The sequence below is a fragment of the Phascolarctos cinereus genome, unplaced genomic scaffold, assembly GCF_003287225.1.
Source record: "Phascolarctos cinereus isolate Bilbo 61053 unplaced genomic scaffold, phaCin_HiC Scaffold_7;HRSCAF=346, whole genome shotgun sequence".
NCBI classification, from domain to species: Eukaryota; Metazoa; Chordata; class Mammalia; order Diprotodontia; family Phascolarctidae; genus Phascolarctos; species Phascolarctos cinereus.
The window spans coordinates 144,046,252-144,069,336 of record NW_027556180.1 but is presented as its reverse complement, the minus strand read 5'-3'; the positions used below and the strand labels follow the sequence as shown (position 1 = coordinate 144,069,336).

Genomic DNA, 23,085 nt, shown 5'->3' with positions numbered 1-23,085 from the left:
AAAAACCCTTACTTCTGTTTCTGATCTGGAAGGTGTCTTATCTCATTTTATTGAAGAAAAGAACTACTTTCAGTGGTAACTACCATTTGTACCCTTTAAAAATATTACCAACTATAATTTTTAAATGTAATAATAATAATAATAATAATAACAATACTATGTATTATATATAATAGTACACATAATATATAATACAGTGTATGTTATATATACTGTGCATAAATTATATACTATAATTATAATGCCACAATATACTATATAGTTGCTTTTTAAAGGCAACTAAATCATGATAGGAATAATTAATAGCACCTCCTGATACTGATTCTGTAAGCTAGGCAAAATTAAATTTAATGCCACATCTGTCCTCTCTTCCTATTAAACAATCTACATTATGTTAAATACCAGACTTCTAAACAGTTTTTGACCTTATTCTGAGATGGGCCTCTATTAGTCAGATAAAACATTTGTCCTTCATTAGCTAAGTAGCCCAGGTTAGATACATTTTACAAGGTGAATAATGATTTTGCTCTTAAAAAGTAGTTTAATAGGTCAGATGAAAATAAATAAATAATATTTCTTAGATCACTTCATCTAAGTATGGATCAACATCAGGGATAGGATTCTTATTTGCATCTGTTTACATGAGCTCTTCATTAGATAATAAAATGAACTCTGCGTCTTTTCCAGTACCCTCATAGAAGGCATGAAGTTTTCTTTAAGAAAAAGAACAATTGGTTTAATACACTAAAAGTAAAATAGGACATGTACGAAAGTTGAAATGCTGCTTTCTTTCTGAATAACAATTTCAGTAATAGGAGAAGGGAAAAACACAGTGCTTTGATTATAGTTGTTGGTAATATTTCATTTTGTAGGGAAATTGCTGTGTCGACTGTTCTGGGCTGAGAAACACAAGAAAGGACTTTCTCACAATAAGAAACTTGACAAGAAAGAGAGAGAAAAAAAACCAACCTGTTTTTCAAGGTGATTGTTTTCATCAGGGGGTACTTTGAATCAGATACTCAAATGTGAAGGAAAGTACAAGCTGTTTATTGAGCAGCTCCAGGTGTAAAGTAGAGGCAGAACACTAATGGCTACAGCACACTTAATTTTATAGCAGTTGTTAATGAGTAATCAGACCTCTTTTTGTTGTGTCATTGCTCCCATTTGCTGAATATTCAAAATCCAAATATTTTCATGTATCATAGAAGTCAACATAACCCTGTAGCTATTTCAAAACTAGTGGGTGACATAAAATATATAGCACAAAGAGTGAGCAAAACTCAAAGCAACCTGGCCTCAGTTCCAGCTAAAATCAAGCCAAATCCTGCTTCAAGCCCACAGAGAAAACAGCTTGTAAAGAGGTGGACACCTTTTGGCTTTACATAAATGGGAATTATTAATTGCAGTCAAAAGGAAGAAAAGGGCTTCCTTAAGAAGTATACAATGTTTGGACCTCACAGTGTCAGAAGTATAAAGAGGGCTTTCTATTTCATCTGGCAAAATATAATATGTAATTAAACTGCACAAAAATGAGCTTCATTAGAGGAAGACCAACTTCCTGGCCTACTGTTATTGACCTGAACTGTTGTTCAGGAAACTTAAATTTAATTCCCAGGCCTTTGTACATTGGGAATAACTCAACAGAGTTCACAAGGAGATGAAGTGCATACTGTTATCATGAGCTTTCCAATTGACAGTTCCAGCTAGTTATATCATTTCATCTTTTTCATTTTTGAAATAAGCCTCTGACCCTTAATTTAGAGAAAGTCAGAGGAAAAATAGTTGGATGAAGAAAAGCTCTCTCCTTGAGATAAGAATATCATCTCTGTTAGTTTCAAATGTCTAAATATAGTTAATGGTGCCATAACCTTGCCCTGATCACTGAGGAGTGGGAACTGGTTTATATCAGACATATATATGACAAGTATTTTTTCCCATCTTACTGTAAAACCCAAGGTATAGAAAGCAATACTTTTAGACTCACCTACCTAAGGTTAAATATGAACATAGCCAATGGAAGGAGAAGGAGAATACCTATGTTTACCACCCAAAAGTGTTTCTATGATCTTCATGTCACGAGTGAGATGGAAAAAGGGCCCCTCACTAGTAATCTGGATTTGGGTTAGGAAGCTATATTTAGTCTGAAAGAGAGGTTAGACTCTAAGTTCCATAAGGGAGGAGGGCTCTGTTTCTCCATAAAGTTTAGTGTTTTGAATGTGATAATGCATAATAATGGTTTGCCAGATCAATGGGTACATGTATACATGTATGAATGCCTTATTTTGGGAACAATAGGAAAGAAGCAGGTTCAGGGAAGAGGGAACATTCTGACCTGAACCATTGAGAGAAGAGGAAATGCTACTAATATTTTAGAATCATAGGCCACAGAGGCCAACTTCATGAATATGAACAGGAATGGAGGAAGAGAAATAGGAAGATACCTCCACTGAAATCTTTGCAGAGGTGGGAAGGTTATGCTTGTGGAACATTCCATATATATTCAGAATTTTTCCACTGTATTGATCAGTTTGGGTGGCTTGCTATCCCCTTCTTCTGCCTTTTTATTTTTATCTTGGAAAATATAATTACATAGGATGGCTCTATGAAGAGGGGAGGAGGAGGGATATTGGGAGAATTTCTGGCGATTTGAAAAAATAAATCTCTCTCAACATCATACACATACATACACATACACACGTACACACGTGTGTGTGTATACACATACACACATACATACACACATATACATGAATGTATATAGATATACATGTAGTTATGTATGTATGTATGTATATATGAAAATAGCAGGACTAGCCATCATAGGAATCTAGCCAAATCATTTCATATCAGTAGGCTAGTGACTGAATATCTCCAAAAAGGGTGAGGGAGACAACCACAAGGTTCTCATGGCCTTAATTCCTAGGGGAGAAATCTGCAAGAAAGGAAAGCATCTTTCTCATGTAGAAGAGCAAGTGAACAATGTGAAAGCTCCATTTTAGTTTAGCTGCCTGGGAATGGAGAAGGATGGTTTCTCTGACAAAAGGAGGGGGAAGTGAAAAGAGTGTGTCTTTCCAGGATAGAGGTTCATGCACCCATGTCTAAGAGTCCAGAACTATTGTGTAGAAGGATTGGGAGTCCTCTGGACTTGTCATTCCAAATCCATTGACTAGAGATTGATGAATGACCCAGATGAAGTAGAATTATTATGAGTGATACCAGGGACAAAATCTAGTAGGAGTAAGGGATTAACTAGAAAAATGAGGAGAAATGAAGGCATAGCAAGGGATAGTTCATAGTAAGTGTAAATCAAGGGTTCTTTACTTTTTTTTTATGTGTGTGTCGTGTACTCCTTTGGTAGTATGGTGAAGCCCATGGAGCCCTTCTCAGAAGGGGGTATTTATATTTTTATAAATATATAAAATAAAATGCAGAGGATTTACAATAGCAATAAATGTTGAAATAAAAAAAATTCCCATTCAATTTCATGTACCTCCTGATATTTATTCACAGGATCCCCCCCCCAAGCTAAAATCCTCTAGGTTATTAGTGGAGTATAAGTACTGACTAAAAAAAAAATCCCAAAACCAAAAAAAACAGCAACAACAAAAACGTACATCAACTTAAATCCTTTCCTTTTCATTTGTTAACTGCATATATCCCAGTAGCAGTACAACTCTTTAAAATGCCTAAATGAAGGCTGTTTACTATTTTTAGAAAGCAAGGGAAGAAAGGAAAAGTCTATGTCCTCACTCCAGGTCAAGTTGGTTCTTTAAGAAACACCATGAAGTAGCTATTGAGCTTGGTCCAAGACTTAGAATTAGGAAAATCTGGGTTCAAATCCTACCTAAGAAGCTTACTAGCTATATGACCCTTTGCAAGTAACATAACCTCACAAAGACTCAGTTTCTTTATTTGTAAAAATGAAGGGTTTTAACTGGAAGACCTCCAAGATCTCTGCTAGCTCTAATTCTATAATCCTAAGAATTGAATCTAAACAAAAGATGAGCAAAGTTAGACTCCACCTGTGAGTTAAATTCTGTGGCTTCATTGGAGAAGTATAAAAAGCAGAATCAAGAGGGGCAGTGGTTCCAAAGTTCCTGTGATGTTATAACTGTGGTTCACATCAAACCTTAGTTTTATGGCTTTACATTTTTTGAGCGATAAGAAAACCATGGCAAAGCACAGAGAGAAATGAAGGTTTGGAAAATAAGGCCTACTCTACTGAGCAGAAAAGACTCAAGGAACTATGGTTATTTAATATGGATAACAAAAAGACTGAGAAAACACTGTCAGTTTTCAAGTATGTGTTAGATAATTTTTATATGAGATAGTGACTACTTGTTGCCTAACTGATGACAAAAATGCAACCCAATGCTTTCACTCAATTTCAAAAATCAATAGTTTTTTTTTATTCACTTGTTCATCGCTAATGAAACATAAAAGGATAATAGTATAATAATTCACACAGAATCAATGCTATCTAGATGCCACAAAAAATAAAGAATAAGAACAAAGTAATAATGAAGATGTTGTCAAATTACAGTATAATGAATGTAAGCTCTTGAGGACAGGGACTCTTTTGGTTTTATCTTTGTAGATCCCATGCATAGTGCTAGTTCATGGTAAGCACTTAGTGAAAAAGATTTAGATTCAATAAAATATTTTATTGAATGAAAAAATCAGCAAATATTGAAAAGGAAATTTCCTTCAATGAAGGTGTCAAAACAGATAATTCAACTAACATTTATTTGTAAAAACTTTTATTTTACATATTTTTTGACAATACCTATATTATCAATATTCCTGTGTCTACTCACACCCCCAACACAGAAATCCTTCCCTTACAAGAAAAATGATAACAAAGAAAAAAAAAGGCCAGAAAAGCTAAAACATAAAAAATTCTGACATCATGTACATATTTCGCACCCATGGTGGCAAAAAAGTTGGGTGAGATGCCTTCTGATTTCTCTTCTTTGGGCCCAAAGTTGGTAATTACAATTTCATTGCATTCAATTTTGAATGTTTTGAAATTGTTCTTTCCATTTCCATTTCAACAAATAATTATTAAATATGAGCTACGAGCAGGACGCTATGCAAGGCACTGGGCACACAAGGTCAAACAAATACATCATGAAATAATCTCTGACTTCAAAGATTTTATATTCTGTCTTCACAGAGAAAAATGTTCACAATAGATTTTCAAGGTTACTTTCAGACCTGTAATCATACTATTCTTGTTTGTACAGTTCTGAAGTTCTTCTTTTAATGTTTAATTCTCAATATTCTATTTAAGAAAGAGGGGGAAAGACACACCTAATTAAATCTAGAAGCTTTTTTGAATAGTTACAAAAGAATATAATTCAGGGTAAAGCAGGCATTTTAGGTTCCTGTTTGAGGAAATTTATTACTGAGTTAACTAAGAGACCTCATTAGAAGTCAGCTTCTTACATACATATACTCAGCACAGAAGCTAGCTTCAGTCTATTTATTAGAGAGGTAGCTTGACATGGTAGATAGAGAATTTTAATTAAAGCCCAAGTACTGCTTAAGACATTTTGGCTGTGTGAGTATGGGTGAGTCAGCTAACATCTCATTGTTGTAGATAACTCTTGCTGAGATTTTAAATTGCAGGGAATATATTGGCCTGCATTGGTAGAAGGCATTTCCTCTTATGGGATTTCCCTATACCAATGAAATTACAGGTCCAGTCCCTGTCCTTATTATTTTTGATAATATAGATTTTAAACCTGATGATTTCAATGATTTAAAACCTCAGTGTAAATCAAGGGTGAAATTAACAAAATTGAACAAAAAAACCTGACTGAATTACTTAATAAATAAAATTAGGAGTTATTAAAAAAAAAGCTCTAAAATAAACTATTGGCTAAACTGATTAAAAAAGAAAAAAAAAGTACCATTATCAAAAATTAAAAAGGTCACAACTAAACAAGAAACAAAATAAATGATTAGGAGCTATTTTGCCCAACTACATACCAATAAAACTGACAAAAATAAAGAAAATGTGTGAGCATTCACAAAAAAAAAAATCTAGGTTAACAGAACAGAAAATAAAGTACTTAAATAATCTTAAGTATAAAAATTTTTTTTGGATGAGCCAAAAATGAAGTTTCAAAAAAAAAAAGGCTAGTTGGATTTACAAGTAGATTCTACCAGCCATTTAAAGATTTATTAATTCTACCACTAAACAAATTGTTTTTAAAAATAAGATTATTTGAGGGTCTCGTAAAATTCCTTCTTTAACACAGATATAGTTTGGACACCTAAACCAGGGAGAGTCAAAATAGAGAATAAAATTGTAGACCAATCTCTCTAATGAGTTTTGATAGAAAAATGTTTTGGTAAACTGTTAGGAAGGAAGCAATATGTCATGAAGGTTATATTCTATGACCAGGCTGGATTTATACTAGGAATGCAGGGCTGGTTCAATAACAGAAAACTATAAACACAAATTATCATATAAATAAGAAAATAACAAAAATCACATGGCTATATCAATAGATTCATAAAAAAGCTTTTTAATGAACATATAATACCCATTTGTATTGAAAACATTAAAAAAATAAGAATAAAGGTAGCTTTCCTTAACATGGCAAGTAGCATCTATCTGAAAACAAGATTGTGCATTATCTGTAATTGGGATTAACGAGAGGTCTTCCCAATAAGATCAGTAGTAAAGCAAATATCACTATTATTATTCAAATAATGCTAGAGATACCAGCTACAGTACAAAGATAAGAAAAAAGAAATTGAAGGAATAAACATAGATGAAATAAAAAAGAAAATCATCACTCTTTTCACATGACATGATGATTCACTTAGAAAATTCTAGAGTCAACTGAAAACCTAATGGAAGTAATTTACAACTTCAGAAAAGTAATAGTCTATAAAATAAACCCACAGAAATGATCAACATATATTACCAACACAACCCAAGCAGGAAGAAATACAAAGAGAAATGACATTTTAAAATAATACAGAAATGTATAAATATAATTATAAAATATTCCACATAGATAATAATATAAGTATTTAGAGAAATATTACTTGCTCATGGGTAGGCAGAGTCAATATAATAAAAATGGCAGTACTAAAACTAATTTACTGACTCAGTGTCATGCCAATCAAACTACTAAAGGAATACTTTATAAGGCTAGAAACATTAAATAAATTCATATTGAGGAATGTTAAGAATACCCAGTGTATTAAAGAAAGTGGCCAGGAAGGGGACCTACTGGTATCAGACCTCAAACTACAATATAAATCTATCATCATTAAAACAATTTGAAATAGAGGAGTCAGTCAGATCAATGTAGCAGATTAGGCACACAATACACTGAAGCAAATATTTATAGAAACTTTGTATTTGACAAATCCAAAGAGCCCAGATTTTGGAGCAAGAATTCTATATTTGACAAAAATTGTTGACAAAACTGGAGATTAGTCTGGTAGAAAATGGATTTAGAACATCATCTCATACCATATGTGGAAAGAAGCTTCAGATGGTTACATGATTTATACCTAACAGGTGAAATCATAAGCAAATTAGAAGAGCACAGAAGAAATTGCGTTTAAGATCAATGGAAGTGTTTTTGAAGAAATAAAAGGATATTTTTGAATATTTGAAATATTGAATATTTGAAGAAATAAAAGAAATAGTGTGAAGCTATTACTATAATTTTTATTGACTTAAATATTTACTAAGTACTTACTGTGTTCACTGTGCAGAGCTTGACACTGATATAACAAGATTAAGATTAAGGCATGACTCCCTGTTCTGATGGAGTTTACCATCTATTGGAAGATAGGATGCAGTGATGACCATTAACAAAAACAAAAGTAATAATAAAATAAAAAAATAAATTTATATTTATAGACTTAAAATTCCTTTTTGTATATCTTGTTTCTATATGTCTTTTATTTCTGAAAATATCCATCCCCTCTCTCTTTCTCAGAGAGTCACTGTTTTAACAAAAAAAAAATAAAAAAAAAGAGAAAGGAAAAGTCCTTCAGCAAAATTAACCAACACATTAACTGAATTTGATAATGTAACATTCAAATATCATAGTTTCCCTGTGAAAAGAATGAAATGTGATTCATTGCCTTATTTCTTTTCCAGAGGCAAGCATAGTCACTATCATTATATGGTACTGTTTTTTCTTTTCTGTTGCTTGTTGTTGTTGTTTTCCCCATTTCCATCAAGCATATCGTTTTCTTGATTCTGTTCACTTCAGTATATATGTCTTCATATGTTTCTCTGAATTCTTCATTTTTTTCCTTATGGCACAGTAATAGTTTGTTACCTTCAAGTATCACAATTTATTTAGGCATTTCCAAATGAATGGGCATCAGTTCTGTTTCTTATTCATGCCACAACATACATAAAAAAGTGTTGTTCTGCATATATTTGGTGTATATAAGACTTTCATTTTTGTCTCTGACATCCTGGAGATATATTCCTAGTGGCAAGATCACTATTTAAAAAGTAGACATTTGAATCACTTTATTTAGCACAATTCCAAATTGCTTTCCAATTTATAGCTCTACCAATAAGGTAATAATGTGCCTGTCACCTTTGCCTATTTGCTGGGTATGCAAAGAAATCTCAATAATGTTGATGTGTATTTTGCTTATTACTAGTGACTTGGAGCATTCACATGGTTGTTAATATTTTGCATTTTTTATAGCTATTTGCTCATATTATGACCATTTATGCATTGCAGAATTGCTCTGGGTTTTTCTATACTCATGTTGGTTCCCTATAGATCTTGCATATGTACCCCTCAGAGGTATTTGATGCAATGTTTATTTTTTCTCACAATTGACATCTTATACACACATACAAGTTTTATTTTTGTTAGTATAAGAGCTTTTAAATTCAAAGAAATTTGAAAATGTCAGAGAATTCAAGTTAAAAGCAACCTTAGTGGAATCTACTTCAAGAGTAGTAGAAGAAACAGGAGAGAGAGATGGGGTGGGAGGGGGGAGGGAGAGAGAGACAGACAGAGAGGAGATCAAGCACATCATTTTTGGATATTTTTAATATTACTGTTTTTCTGTCCCTATTAATATAAAGTAATGGTTTCTATAATCACTAAATACGCTATCACATTTGACACAATAATCTTTAAAAAGGTAGAAATTCATTTTCTTAATTTTTAGTAATGAGTGGTTTTCCATTATCTTTAATTCAAATAAGTCTAAAACTTGTTTTAGTGAACTTTTATTTTCTTTAATAAGTTATCATTTACTGAGGTGCAAAACTACACTCTGCTAGTGCTGAGCTATGATTCTTTGTTCTTGGCTCAGAACTTATTTTATAGTACTATATTTGGAGTGCATGAGAAATTCCCTTCTATCAACAAAAACGGAGCTAATTGAATGATTCGGTGGGAAAAAAATGTTATATTTCCTCCAAAAGAGGAACTAGCCTTTAGCATCTTCAGATTTTAGCCAATATTTATTTTACAGATGAGGAAACCAAGGCTTGATGAAGTTAAAATACATGCCCAGGGTCAAAGGTGTTTATATTCAGCTGTTCTGAGTCCAAATTGAATGTTCTGAGGTCAGTGATGTCAATTCTAATATATGTACCCATATCTCCATAGATTTGTTTTGCATTTAAGTAGTCTTCAAATCAAGAGCTCAAAATGCAACATATGTAATATTTTTATCTGGAAACCACAAAGCAAAATTATGATTTGGCATTAATTTGGAAAATTCAGGAAAGATTAACATTGTCAAGGAGCCAAAATGGCTTAATTTGTTTCTGATTGAACTTTCAAGGCTATATTTCTTTACTAGATATGCACAATATTGATAAGTGCACAGTAATATTGGTTTGATTGATGATAGTCAACTTTAAAAACATAGGTATGAAGGACAGCACCTGGAAAAATAAAGCATTTGTCCTTTTTGCCTCTTCTCAAATGTGGCTACTTAGAACAGTTATGACTAATCTGAGTCATCTGGGATGCTATGAAATTTTCTTCTTAAATTCCACAAAATCATAGCAGCAGAAAACCTCAAAGGAGTTGAATAGATTCCTCAGAGGGGAAAAAAAATCATCTTCCCTCTTTTTTCCCCCCTCTCTAACCATTTTTATGACATTCAAATATATTACAGGCTGCAGAATTTAAAAAAAAAGACAGTGCAATGCAATGTGATTAATTTAACAATCACTTGTTAAAGTACATAAGATGGGCAAGGTATTTCACTAGTCAATGAAGACAATGAGGAAGATCAAACAGTCCCTGTCCTCAAGGATTGAATATTGTACTGAGGATAGACCTAGTCATTTTTGAAGGCAGCAGGGAAAGAGTGAGTTAGAAGGGAGAAAGTGAATATAAGAAAGAGGTACGGAATGATGAGAGAATGCAGTCTCATAAAAGATGGCGGGTATGTCATCAAGAAAACAAGCAGGTTGAGTCTTGCCATAAAGTTGAGTATTGCCCTCTTTCTTTGATGCTGAAAGATGGAACGGATTTTTGAGGTATAGAGGGAAGGTTGGAGTTTACTATGGAAGGCTTCATTTTTTCAGTAAAATATGAAATGAGGAGAGATGATATCTGCACAGCTGTTGTGGGAAGTATGAGAGAGAGTCAGTCAAGGAAGAATGAAAATATTTCCTTGTAGCAGGGAGGACATCCTGCAGTCTGGAGTATATGGATTTGCATTGGACTAAGTCATCATGGTTTCCTAACTTTGTTCAGCTGTATTCAGTAGCACAGGTGTAGGAGTACATACTACAGATCATGCAGTTGATTCAGAGTTGGTCAAGGGAGGCCAGAAGGAGAAAAAGAGGGCAAAAGATGGAAGACAATGTCTAATTAGAAATAAGGTTAAGAACATGAAGACAAAAAAGTGGGACTGAGTATGGATTGAGAGTATAGAGGGAAAGGGAGGTACTGAAGGTCATGGTGAAGACAGTGAATCGGTTTAAGAAAACTGAAACTGGAGGAGAAATAAAGAAAGGAGATTACAATCAGAGAAAGAAATTTCAGAGTTTGAGGTTATGGGTTGACATAATTGCAGGTGATAGTAAAATGTAAGTTATGACCAGTCTCTCTATGTGATGGAGGTAGAATAAAGATGTAGGTGATAGGAGGTAAGGTATTTGATTAACTGGAAGGTCAGAAACATATGCATAAGTGGGGCTAATGACTAAGAGCCAGATACTGAACTAAAAAAAGGAGAGAAGCTGACTTTGATACTTATACAGTTAGGGAAATGATAATTTGGATGGGGTAATACATAAAGGTTTAATGAACCTCAAAAAGGATAGAGTTGAGAGTAATGATAGGAGAGGGAAGGTTTGGAAATGAAAGTGGCTAACACTCTTCACCTCTTAGTAAAGCTTTGGGAAAGGAAGCTTTAGGGTCTGAAAAAAGGGAACTCTGTCTCTCAGGAAAGGGAGGCTAGGGATGTCATGACTTCTGCAGAGAGCTATGAGCACCAGAAAGTAGACATAATGATAGATGAGGAGATTTAGGAAAAAGAGTTTGTCAATGTAGAGTAGGGCTACCATAAGACACCAGTGGAGTCAGAGTCAGAAGACTAGGCAAAGTCTGATCTGTGCCATTTCATACTCTGATATGTACTTAACTTCTGTTAGGCTTAATTTCATCATCTATGGAAGGGTGAAGTGGCATCACATATTGGATAGAAGGCCAGGTTCAATCTCAGGCTGACCTAGTTTCAAATCTGGCCTCTTGATCTGGTATCTAAGTGAGTCACTTAGCTTGCTAGTATACCAGGTAACTGATCTGTACTCATACAAGAGAGTCCAACACTTCTTGCAAACATCTCTTCCCCCAAAGAATGTTAATATTTACATTAACAACCACACACCACTATTATGGGGTAAGTAATTTGTAAACTGCAAAAAAAAACTGTAGGAGTCATTATTATATTACAAGGTTGCTCCTTCTTTATAAATTGTATGTTTCATCTTTAGCCTGGCATGTGATATTTTCTTAAGCACAGAAATAATTTAAATGCTTTGGGCATTAATTCCTTCAGTGTAAAACAAAGATATTTAGCTAGTAAAAATCTAAGAACCTTTCAGGGAGTGCTATGCTGCTAAATGTTCAGCAATTGGCTCTCCTATGTATATGAGTGTACATGTAAGTATGTGTGTGTGTATGTACATGTATATATATATATATATATATAAAATTATTATTATTAATAATATTTTCTCCATTACTTTCTTAAATCTAGAAATCAATAAAAAATCAGCTTTGATTTATGCTATTTGAAAATTTCTGGGGTGTAAATGCTCACAAAATATTTAATGATTGGTTATGGGTTGACCCTGCTTTTAGGTTAAAAAATTCTGATTTTATGCTTTAAGTTTGGAATGATCTTGTGAGAGTGGACAATCCCTCCACCGCCAAAGACAGACAGCCAGCTGACCACCTTGTCCTCCTGGATAATCTCTCTTCTCTCGGCTTCAGGTCCTCATTTGTAAAATGAGAGTATTGGACTAGATGGTGTCCAAGGATCCTTATGGCTCTAAATATATGGCAATTTGACCCCAAATAGCTTCTCTAACCACCTCCTAAGATTATCAGGAGTGATACAAAAATAGCCACACGAGGGAAAGCTCCTAGGCATCTCAATAATGCAGTTATTTCTTTTACGGGAGTGAAGAAAGCACTTTGTGAACTGTAAAATGTGATACAGATGCAAGTTAATTTTATATCTTATGCTAAATGACATCATGGTATTGAGGTTACCTTGGATTCCTTAAGGTCCAGACAAATTCTATCAGCTAGAAAAGCTTTGTGTTCAGTTCTAAACCTGGAAAAATGCAAAATTTGGAGTCAAAGAATCTGGGTTTGAATCCTGGCTGTTATCAGTTACCTACGTGATGTTGTGTAAGTCATTGACCTTCACAAGGCTTGAGGTTTCTCAACTGCAAAATAAGAGAATTCAAATTAGATGACCCCTGGGAACTATTCCTGCTCTAGGACTATCATTCAATGGACTGCACGTCAGTCATCTGAAGACTAGTCTATTTATACACAGGGAGGTTCATCACCAAGCCCATTGCAGAGTGATGAATGTTTCCACCTCAGCAACTCTCACAAAGAATAGACTTAATTGTAGTAGGGTTTTGCCTCAGTGAACAGAGCCTCCCACACTGCTACAATCACAGATCCTTGAAGTACTGAAGTGAAATATTACTATGAGCACTATTCCTAATAATGATGGAGGAGCTAGACTACAAGATTCACACCAATCTTGATAATTAATCAACACAAGGATCATCCCTCAAAGAAAGGCAAGCAGTCTTTTAAAATAATACAAGAAAGCATAGATCTTAATCCAAGGTTTTCCTTCTCACATATAGAATAGGAGAGGTCAGCAGCATGTGCAGGTGGGGAAAATGCTTAGCAGCAGCAGAAATTCTTCACCAGAACTCTCAAAGGAAAGGGGAGGTAACTCCCTCACCTAATCAATTAAAGAATGGGAAAATGGGAAAATGTTCAGGCAGCAGTGACCTGCCTACCTGTTGATGCCCCATTGAGATGGGGTAGTTCTAATGATGCTCAGGGGTTCAATAGGAGGTGGGATTTCTCTCCCTTATGCTTCATATGCTGTCTAGTAGCTACTGAGCTTCCTGGAATTTATTTTAAGAGTTTCAAATACACCAGCAATGATTTCCAAACACTGCAGCATCTGTTAACAAGATCCCATATGCCAATTTGCAAATGGACCAGTTTCTGCATATGCCTAGCATATGCTCTTGTAATAGCTCACATTTATATAACACTTTGGAGTTTACATAGTGCTTTCTTTAAGACAATCCTGTGGGGTATGTAGTGCAAATACTATTCTCTCCATTTTATAGATGAGGAAACTGAGGAGTGGACGAATCAAATTTCTTGCCCAAAGTCAGATGACTTGTTATTTTGAGTTCCAGATGGCTTGGCCACCCAAACAGAGCTTTTTAGATTCCAAGTCCAAGACTCTACTGATAACACAATGCTGTCAGAGCTATTTAAATCCAGTCCTTCAGCATAAGAACCAAAGTGCAGAGCAGGCCCATAATGATCACTGACAACATTACTGAAAGATGTCTAATATATTCTGTTCCTCCTATAAACTCTCTTGACTGCTTAATTCAATACAATTCAATTCCACAAAGATTTATTACATGCCTGATGTTTGCAAGATAGTGTGTTAGGTGCTGGGAATACAAAGACAAGCGAAATATTTCCAGTCTTCAAGGAGCATATGATACACACACACACACACACACACACACAGACATACACACATACATATATTTGCATATGTATATATATATATATATATTTTCAAAGTATATATAAAGTAATATTAATTACATTTAAGAAAAAGAGAGTGCCAATAATAGAGAGAAATAAGGAAAGGTCTTATGTAGAAGATGGTACCTGAAATGGGCTTTGAAGGAAAGTAAGGATTCTAGGAAGCAAATGTAAGGTGAGGAGTATATTCCCAGCAGGGTAGCAAAGGCATAAGCCTTACTTTCTTATAGCATGATTTTAGATATTGTCTTTCTCTTCCCTCCCCAGGTTGACCCCTTAAATGTATCTTTATTCATGTAAGCCAAGACCCTTTCCTTGAAAAGGGAAGTGATAAAGTGAAAATACCTAATATATTCCATCCAAATATTTTTCAATGTAGGCTATAGTTAATGATGATCTTTTATGCCAATTCAAGGACTTCAACAAGTTTAGGAGTCCTGTACCTTTTCTTCTTCCTACTTCTCTTTTTCTTTTTTTTCCTCCTCTTCCCTCTCCTTCTCATTTTGCTTCTCCTCTACCCTATTCCATCCATTTTCTCTCTCTCTTCCCCCATGTTCCTCCTTCTCTCTGCCTCCTCCCACCTGTTGACTCCATCCTCACTTCTCAGTTTGCCAATATATCCAAGCTTCCAAGATATATCAAAGGCTATTATAAACTATAGGCCTTACACTACATAAAGAATATCAGAAGAGAATCTAGGCAAGCTAAAACAGATGATAGAATATAGATCCTTCTCAAAGACTTACTGATCCTTCGAAGGACTAAAAAGATTTTAAAGAAGATGGACAAATATAGGCTTATTATAACTTGAATAAAATTCCCCAAAGTCCATTGACACTGTTTTAATTATCATTTCAATTGAAAGCATCCTGAATTGAGAGTTAACTTTCATGCTTTTATACTAAGGAATGGAATCAAAATTGACCAACTAAAACTGGAGAGGGATGGAAGTAAATCTAATTTTGACTTGAATTTGTAGAATAAAGAAAAAGTTAATTTTGGGGGAAAATGGTGCAGACAATAGAATTTTTTAGAGAAATGATATTTTTACAACCTAATTAATTATTATTAATATTAATAATTGCCAATATAGAATACCCCCCTTGAAACCATAAGCCCACTCTTTTGGTTAATAAGGTATGTATCTGTAAGGAGTTTAGAATAAGGCTCTTACTTGGTATTTTGGCAATGAGTCATGGAGATAGATAGTGCACAGTAAAGATACTGTGTTTCTGACATTCATTACCAAAGATGGCCCTGTTTATGATGTCTGTGGGAGTACTGTAATATACTAGTACACCTAGGAGACTGGTTGTAAACTTATATTAGGCAATCAGCAAGATGATGATAAACACTACTTGAAAGAAGCTAGTGACATGATCATATTTTACCAGATGCCTGGAATTCAGGAATTCAGATAAGAGTATGCATATGTTTAGGCCTAGAAATAGGATTTATACTCAATGAGTAGATCAAATCACATAAAATGAAGCTTCCTTGAAGAAGGTAGGTGCCCCCTTTAATTGATCAGGAAAACTATAGAGGGTTGTTAGAACTATCTTTGAAATGTGAAATATCTGTTTAAGTCACAGCTAAAAGGGTTTTTCTTAATAACCTTTCTGAGGAATTTGCAATTATTTCCTGATGTAATAAATTCCCTTCACAGAAGTCTATGTCAACTGCACCACTGAAAATGGAACATATCTGGAATTTATTTATTTATTTTTAACAAAGCTTTGGAATATAAACTTGAGCTACTTGCCTTTAATATATCATTCACTTAGAGTTGAAATATATCATGCTTTAGAGGCCCTCCCTTCTAATACACAGCAATTCACACTGTGGTTGTAGCTCTCAGAATACTTCTTTATAGTAGAGACAAACTCAAAGGGACAGATATACCTTCTCATAAATAGTAAACTCAGCACATCTAAAAAAGATCTATGAAAACATAGAAAACATCACCATGCCCCAGCTCAAATGTTAGCTCTACCATGAAGCTTTCCTGCAAATTAAATCCCTTCAAATATGGAGTGATCTCTTCCTTTTCCAGACTCCCATAACACCTTGCTTCTACATTTTCTGTAGTACATTAGTAGTCATTCTGCCCGTTTTATAGTTGCTTGTATATACCATCCCTCTCTCTTCACTACCAGTAAGTGCCTTCAGGACAGGACTGCATCTAAAGTATCTCTGATCCCAAACTACTTAACACATAGAAGGAATCTGATACCTGATTCAATTTAATTCAATGAATACCTTTCAGATTCCTACTGCATGTAAGGCATTATGCTAGGGCATTATAGGCAATTCAAAGAGATAAAATCACTTGCTTTACTTCAGTGGTGTTGAACTCAATATAAAGGGAGGGGACATTAAATCTAGTTAAGGATCCCTGCAAAAACATATTCACTAAGAAAATCATAAATTAACATTGTATTGTTCTATGGTATTTTTATTTATTTTGTTAAATATTTTCCAAGTATGAGGTTAAACATACTGGGGAGTGACCTCCTGTGACATCTCTGCCATACCTGAATGTCTTATGTCAAGATAGCCCTTGGTTATTTTTTTAAATATAGTTCAAGCTCTTGTTGTTTCCACCATAATGGAAAAACTTTGAGTATGGACTGGTAGATGAGTCATACTGCTTTAAGAAACAATGGAGACAATGAATTCAGAGAAACTTGGGAAGACATGAACAGATGCAGTACAAATTAAGCAGAATCAGGAATGTATTCTTGTACAGGAGTGCAATAATATAACTTACAAGAATATTGAAATAGAGCTAAAAGTCGCATGACTTTAATGATTAATCCTGAGCAGAAGAAGAGATGAAGACATGTCCTTGGAGAAGTGTGGGACTATATTCATGAATCATGCTGTATATGTTATGAAATGTAGTTGCTCTGTAAGTTATTTTTTTCTTCAATTTTCCTTTGTTACAAGTGAAGACTCATTGCGATTGGGGGAAGAGATAGTATTTCCAGAAATGACACTGATGTAAAAATAAAAGTAAAAATAAAGAGCTTAAGAAGAAGGAGAAGGAGAGGGAGAGAGAGAAAAGGAGAGGAGGAAGGAGGGAATGAGGGATCCTAACATAATTAAATCATATCTAAGAATGGAGAAAAATGTTATAAATATATAATGGAAAATAAGCACCTTTTTTGATCAAATAGAAATGGTGGACAGAGACTTGATCTAGGATCAAGTCATTAATAACAGGGAACTCCCAGATAAGGAAGCTCTCTCCATCAAAGCAGGTCAGCAACTTCCCTGCAATTTTTAGTCTCAGAGAGTTCCCTAACCCACTGAGAGGTTATATTCAAGGTCACATAGTCCATAGGTGTCAGAGTCAGGCAACGGGAATGATAGGGGCCCAAATACAATTTAATGTGAATGTCATATAATTAAAATAATTTCTGTACCTAGCCCAATACCTTACTGATTGAAAAGAAAAAGTATTCAACTGAATCAACCACACAGGACAAGGCTTTTACTTAACTGTCATGGCAAGGTGACCATTACAGGAAATCCCAAGCCATTTATTCTGTAAACAAACCAGGCTGATAACAAAGAGGCAAGGGAGTATACTACAAGGTCATTAAGTCATAAATAATCCCATTAATAAACACAAGAGCAGTGTGTTTTTGGAGCCCATGAGGTGATAAAGTGTTGTTTACTAAGAGTTCTGCTCTGAATTTGCTTCTGTTTCATACCATTACATCTCAATGCATGTAATTATAATCCCTTCATCAGTATATCCTTTTATAGGAGGATTGTGTACATCTGCCTCATTACAATTAATATTTTTGAAAATTTATCTATTTTAAACAATCACTTTTAAAATTTTGAGTTCTAAATTCTCTCCTTGCTCTGGCCCTCCCCCCTCCCTGCATTGAGAACACAATATGATACCCATTATACGTGTGAAGTCTTGCAAAACATATTTCCATACTAGCCATGTTGCAAAACAAAAAGCAAGAAAAATAAAGAATTTCTTTTAAGCAATTGGGGTTAAGTGGCTTGCCCAGGGTCACATAGCTAGTAAGTGTCAAGTGTTTGGTCTGAGGCTGGATTTGAACTTAGGTACTCCTGACTTCAGGGCCGGTGCTCTATCTACTGCGCCACCTAGCTGCCCCAAAATAAAGAAAATTTTAAAAAATATACTTCAATATGCATTTAGAGTTCAACAGTTCTCTCTCTGGAGGTGGATAGCATTTTTCATCATGAGTGCTTATTACAATTTAATTTGGTATACTTTATTATTGTCTCTACTATGTGCTATGCCTGGAAATTTGAAAAAAAAAGATTTTTTTTTAATCTTTGAAAAACTTACATTCTACTATGGTAGATTCAACATATAAACAATCCAAACTAGGGAGATAAGAATGAAAGCAAAGAATAAAACAGGAAAACTGGAGGGAGGAGAGAATATTTTTAAAAGAAGGGGCCAGGGAAGACCGTGCAGCTTTTCAACACATTTGGAGAAGGAAAGATAGAAGGAGAAGAAGAAAGAAAACAAGTTATACTTATATATTATTCTAAAGATTTCTTTTCCTAGCTGGGAGCAAATGCCACCAAAAGAAAATTATTCTATTTTCAATGAACCTCTAGAAATGGACAGAAGTCTGTGTGAATCCTTAGCATTTTTGGGGTATGGGGATTGTTAGGGCATGTCTCAATGTGCCTGGGGAATGAAAAATATTTCAGTTTGTAACCAAAGTATACAGAGGGATGTAATGAGAAATAAAGCTGGAAAGGTACATAGGAGTTATACTGAAGAGAGAAAGTTTAAAAAAGCTTATATTTTTACCCTGGGGCAATAGTTATCTATTAAACATTAGTAACCAGGGGGAAAAAAAGAAAGATATAGATAGTCATTGCTCTTGAGGAGTGCACAGTCTAATGGGGAGACAAAAAGCACACAAATATATGCAAACAAACAAACACAAGATAATTGGAGAAAAACAGGGAAAGTACTAGTATTAAGGGGTATAACTAAAGGCTTCTTATAGGAGGCAGATATTAGCTGAGACTTGAAGGAAGCTAGTGAAGTTTGGAGGGAGAAATGTGGAAGGAGAGAGTTTCACATCTAGGGGAGAATAAAAGAAAATGGCTAAGGTCAGGTGTTAAGATGAGGAAGGAGGCCAGTGTCATAGGATTGCAGTGTACATGGAAAAAGGGGAAGTCTAGGGAATAGAAGGAAGGGATTATATGATGAAGGGTTTTAATAGCCAAACAGAAGGTTTTATATTTGGATATGCAGCCACAGATGTTCATTGAATTGGGGGGGGGGGAGGTTGGAGGTGACATGGTCAAATGTGTGATTTAGGAAGATCAATTTGACAGCCGAGAGGAGGATGGATTGGAGTGGGGAGAGACTTGATGCTGGGAGGCAAAGAAGCAGACTATAGCAACAGTCTAGGTGAGAAGCAAGGGCCTACAGTAAAGTGATGGCAGTGGCAAAGGAAAGAAGGGGTCATATACACGAAATATTGTTAAGGTAAAAGTCACATGACATAGAAACAAATAAAATATGGTAGATAAGAGAGAAAGTCTGAGAAGTCTAGCATAACACCTGCGTTGTGATTATGGATGAATGGGAAGATGGTGTCAGTCTCCACCATAAAAAGGAAGTAGAGAAGGTTTTGGGGAAAAGATAATGAGTTCAATTTCAGACATGTTGACTTTATGATACTCAGTAGACAAGTATGAAATGTTTAGATGTGAGACTGGATTAGGGTTGGGCAATTAAATCTGAGAATTATGTGCATAGATACAATTATTGAAATGCAGTTGAATGGTATAATATAGTAAATAGATACTAGTTGAATATAGAGTTGATGCATTACCAAGTGAAATATTATTGAAGGAGAAGAGAAGACAGAGCCTTGGGGAACATTGCACTTAACACATATGGCCTGAAAGGCAGCTAGGTGGTTCACAGGATATAGCACTGGGCCTGGAATAAGGAAGATTCCTATATCTGAGTTCAAATCCAGTCTCTGACACTTACTAGCTGTGTGACCTAAGAAAAGTTATTTGGGGGCAGCTAAGTGGTGCAGTGGACAGAGCAATGGTTCTGGAATCAGGAGGACCTGAGTTCAAATCCTGCCTCAGACACTTAACACTTACTAGCTGTTTGACCTTGGGCAAGTCACTTAACCACATTGCCTAGCCAAAACAAAACAAAACAAAACAATAACACAACAACAATAAAAACAAAACAAAACAAAACACATATATGGCCTGGATAAAGATCCAGCAAAGGAGGCTGAGTAAGGAGGAGAACAATGACAGAGCCATGTCATAGAAACCTATAGAAAAGGGTAGAGGTTCTACAATAGCATCAAAAGCTGCTATAAGAGGTCAAGAAGGATGAAGGCTGAAAAAAAGCCATTACATTTCATAATTAAGAGATCGTTCAAAAGTTTCAGTTGAGTATGAAGATGGAAGCTATATCGCAGAGAGTTAAGAAGGGAGTGGAGGCATTAATTAACATTGATAGACTTTTCTAGGAGTTTAGACAGAAATGAGTGAAGACATATGGGATGTTAGCCAGCAAGGATGGATAGAAGAAGTGAAGGTATTTTGACAGTCAGGGAAACTCGGGCTTGTTTGCAGACTGTAGAGAAGTAGTCAGTGGACAGGAAGAAATTGGAGATAAGTGAGAGAGTGGAAATGATAAAGAGGACAATCCGCTGGTGATGACAGGATGGAATGGTATCATTTGCATATGTAGAAAAGGTAACCTTGGCAAACAGAAGGACCACCTCTTGACTGGGGTAAAGTAGAAGGTAAAATTAGTGATGTGAGATGAGGACAAGGGAGAAGAGCAAGCTCATGGAAAATGGCCTCAATTTTTTTCAGTGAAGTGAGTCAAGGTTCTTAGCTGAGATGGTGTAGGAAGAAGATCTGTGGAAGTTTAAGAAGAAATGGAACATTTTGGAAGAGCAGCCATGGAGAGTAGGATAATGAGTCAGTTAGGGAAACATAAAAGGATTGCTTTTCAGGGGGGCCCAATTGGGATCATGTAACAAACATTTTAGTGGACCCAATTATCAGCTTAACAAATAATTGCTTCAGTACCTCTAGGAAGGGAATCAACTAACATGACTTTTTTTATGTGTCTGCCAGTTACTGGATGACCTCTCAGCTGTGATTCTACTATAGCATTTTTTGGGGGGAGGAAAAAACGATTATTCCTCTTCAGAGCATCCAGCTCTCTCCTCTTCACAAAAGCCTCAACTCTGTCTTTATGCTCTGATTTAACACCTAAACTTTTTCTCCCCTCTTGCAGGATGTCATTAAACAATGTGGATAAACATTTGTTGGATGTATCGGGGTATATTGTTTAGGTAATAGGTTGGACCAGGTGAAATTTGAAGTCTGTTCCAAACTCTTGAAATTTTGTGATATCTTTGATGAAATGAATGCTATAGCTACATCTTGTGTATTTTTTCATGTTGAAATTCTATACATTTAAATGTTTTTGCTAAGGTATAATAGAATGTTTTCTGGGATGAGAGTCAAGAAATTTAGGCTTCAAGCTCTTGTTTTGATAGTAACTCACTATGTGACTTTAGGCAAATCATGCAGGTTATGGTTAGAGTTAGGTTTTGGGCAAGTGTCTTCTCTGGGTCCCAGTTTTCTGCACTGTGAGGATAATTTTATCTTACAGATGTGGGTGGGTCAAATGAAGAAAAAAATTAAAAGCCCTTTGTAAATTGTAATGCCATTATGCTAGTATAAATGTAAGGAGTAAAACAAACAAACAGAAAACCTTTCACTGCTGTTTCTAGTAATTCTGCTCAGATGTACTAAATTCAGGCCTAGTTATTACCAAATTGTGAAGTAGAAAAAAAAGTTCTTCACTAATTTTCAGTGTTCCCCATTGGTGCCTATTGACCCCAGAGCCTAAGTGCCTCACTGACAATCCCAAGTTGACCTCTGGTTTCCCAAGATCCTTACCTAGTTTTAATCTCTCTGATCATAATGGTGATACCGATTTATCTCTCAAATTTCCCCTTGTCAAAACTTACCTGCCCCATGTCCCATTAGGACAGATCTCAGATCTCTCCTTAGGAAACAGGCTGCTCTGTGGAAAATGAATCCATGCCAATAGTTGACAATAACTTAATATGTAATCCCTCTTGAGATATTGCTGCTATTATTGCTATTACTGTTGTTTTTTTATTTTACTTTTTTTGGGGGAGGCTAGGCAATGGGGTTAAGTGACTTGCCCAGGGTCACACAGCTAATGAGAGTGTTATGTGTCTGAGGCCGGATTTGAACTCAGGTCCTCCTGAATCCAGGGCCAGTGCTCTATCTACTAAGCCACCTAGCTGACCCTTTATTTAGAAATTCAACATCTTGACTCAAAGCAATGCATACCTAAGAAATGGAATTTTGGCTATATTAACATGCTAATAGAGCAGGAATAGTTTTTAACAAAGCATATGCAACTGCATAGATTGTACATAATTGTTCAGCATTTTAAGCAAAGGAAGAAACTACTAGTTACTGTATGAGAAAGCATCCTATTATTAGCAACAGTTGTATCTGCTAACAATACAGTTTTGCAATCCTCATGTGTTCTGACAAGTGAAGAGAATGGTGATTTATAGCACTGCATGGTATTCTTTTCAAAAGATACACAATAACACTGACATACTTTACTTGGTATCTTCGTATGGTTCCTTTCATTATTTCCCCAAAGGATGTTCTTTATCTTTGCACTGCTTTACTTCAGTGGAAAGCTTCTCAT

The 23,085-nt window shown here is 35.1% G+C and overlaps 1 pseudogene; it reads right to left on the bottom strand.

The window, feature by feature from the left end:
• The window catches only part of LOC110193784 (inosine-5'-monophosphate dehydrogenase 2 pseudogene), a 91,063-nt pseudogene extending 68,694 nt beyond the window's left edge, over nt 1–22,369 (bottom strand).
• Between the last annotated feature and the right edge of the window lie 716 nt (nt 22,370–23,085).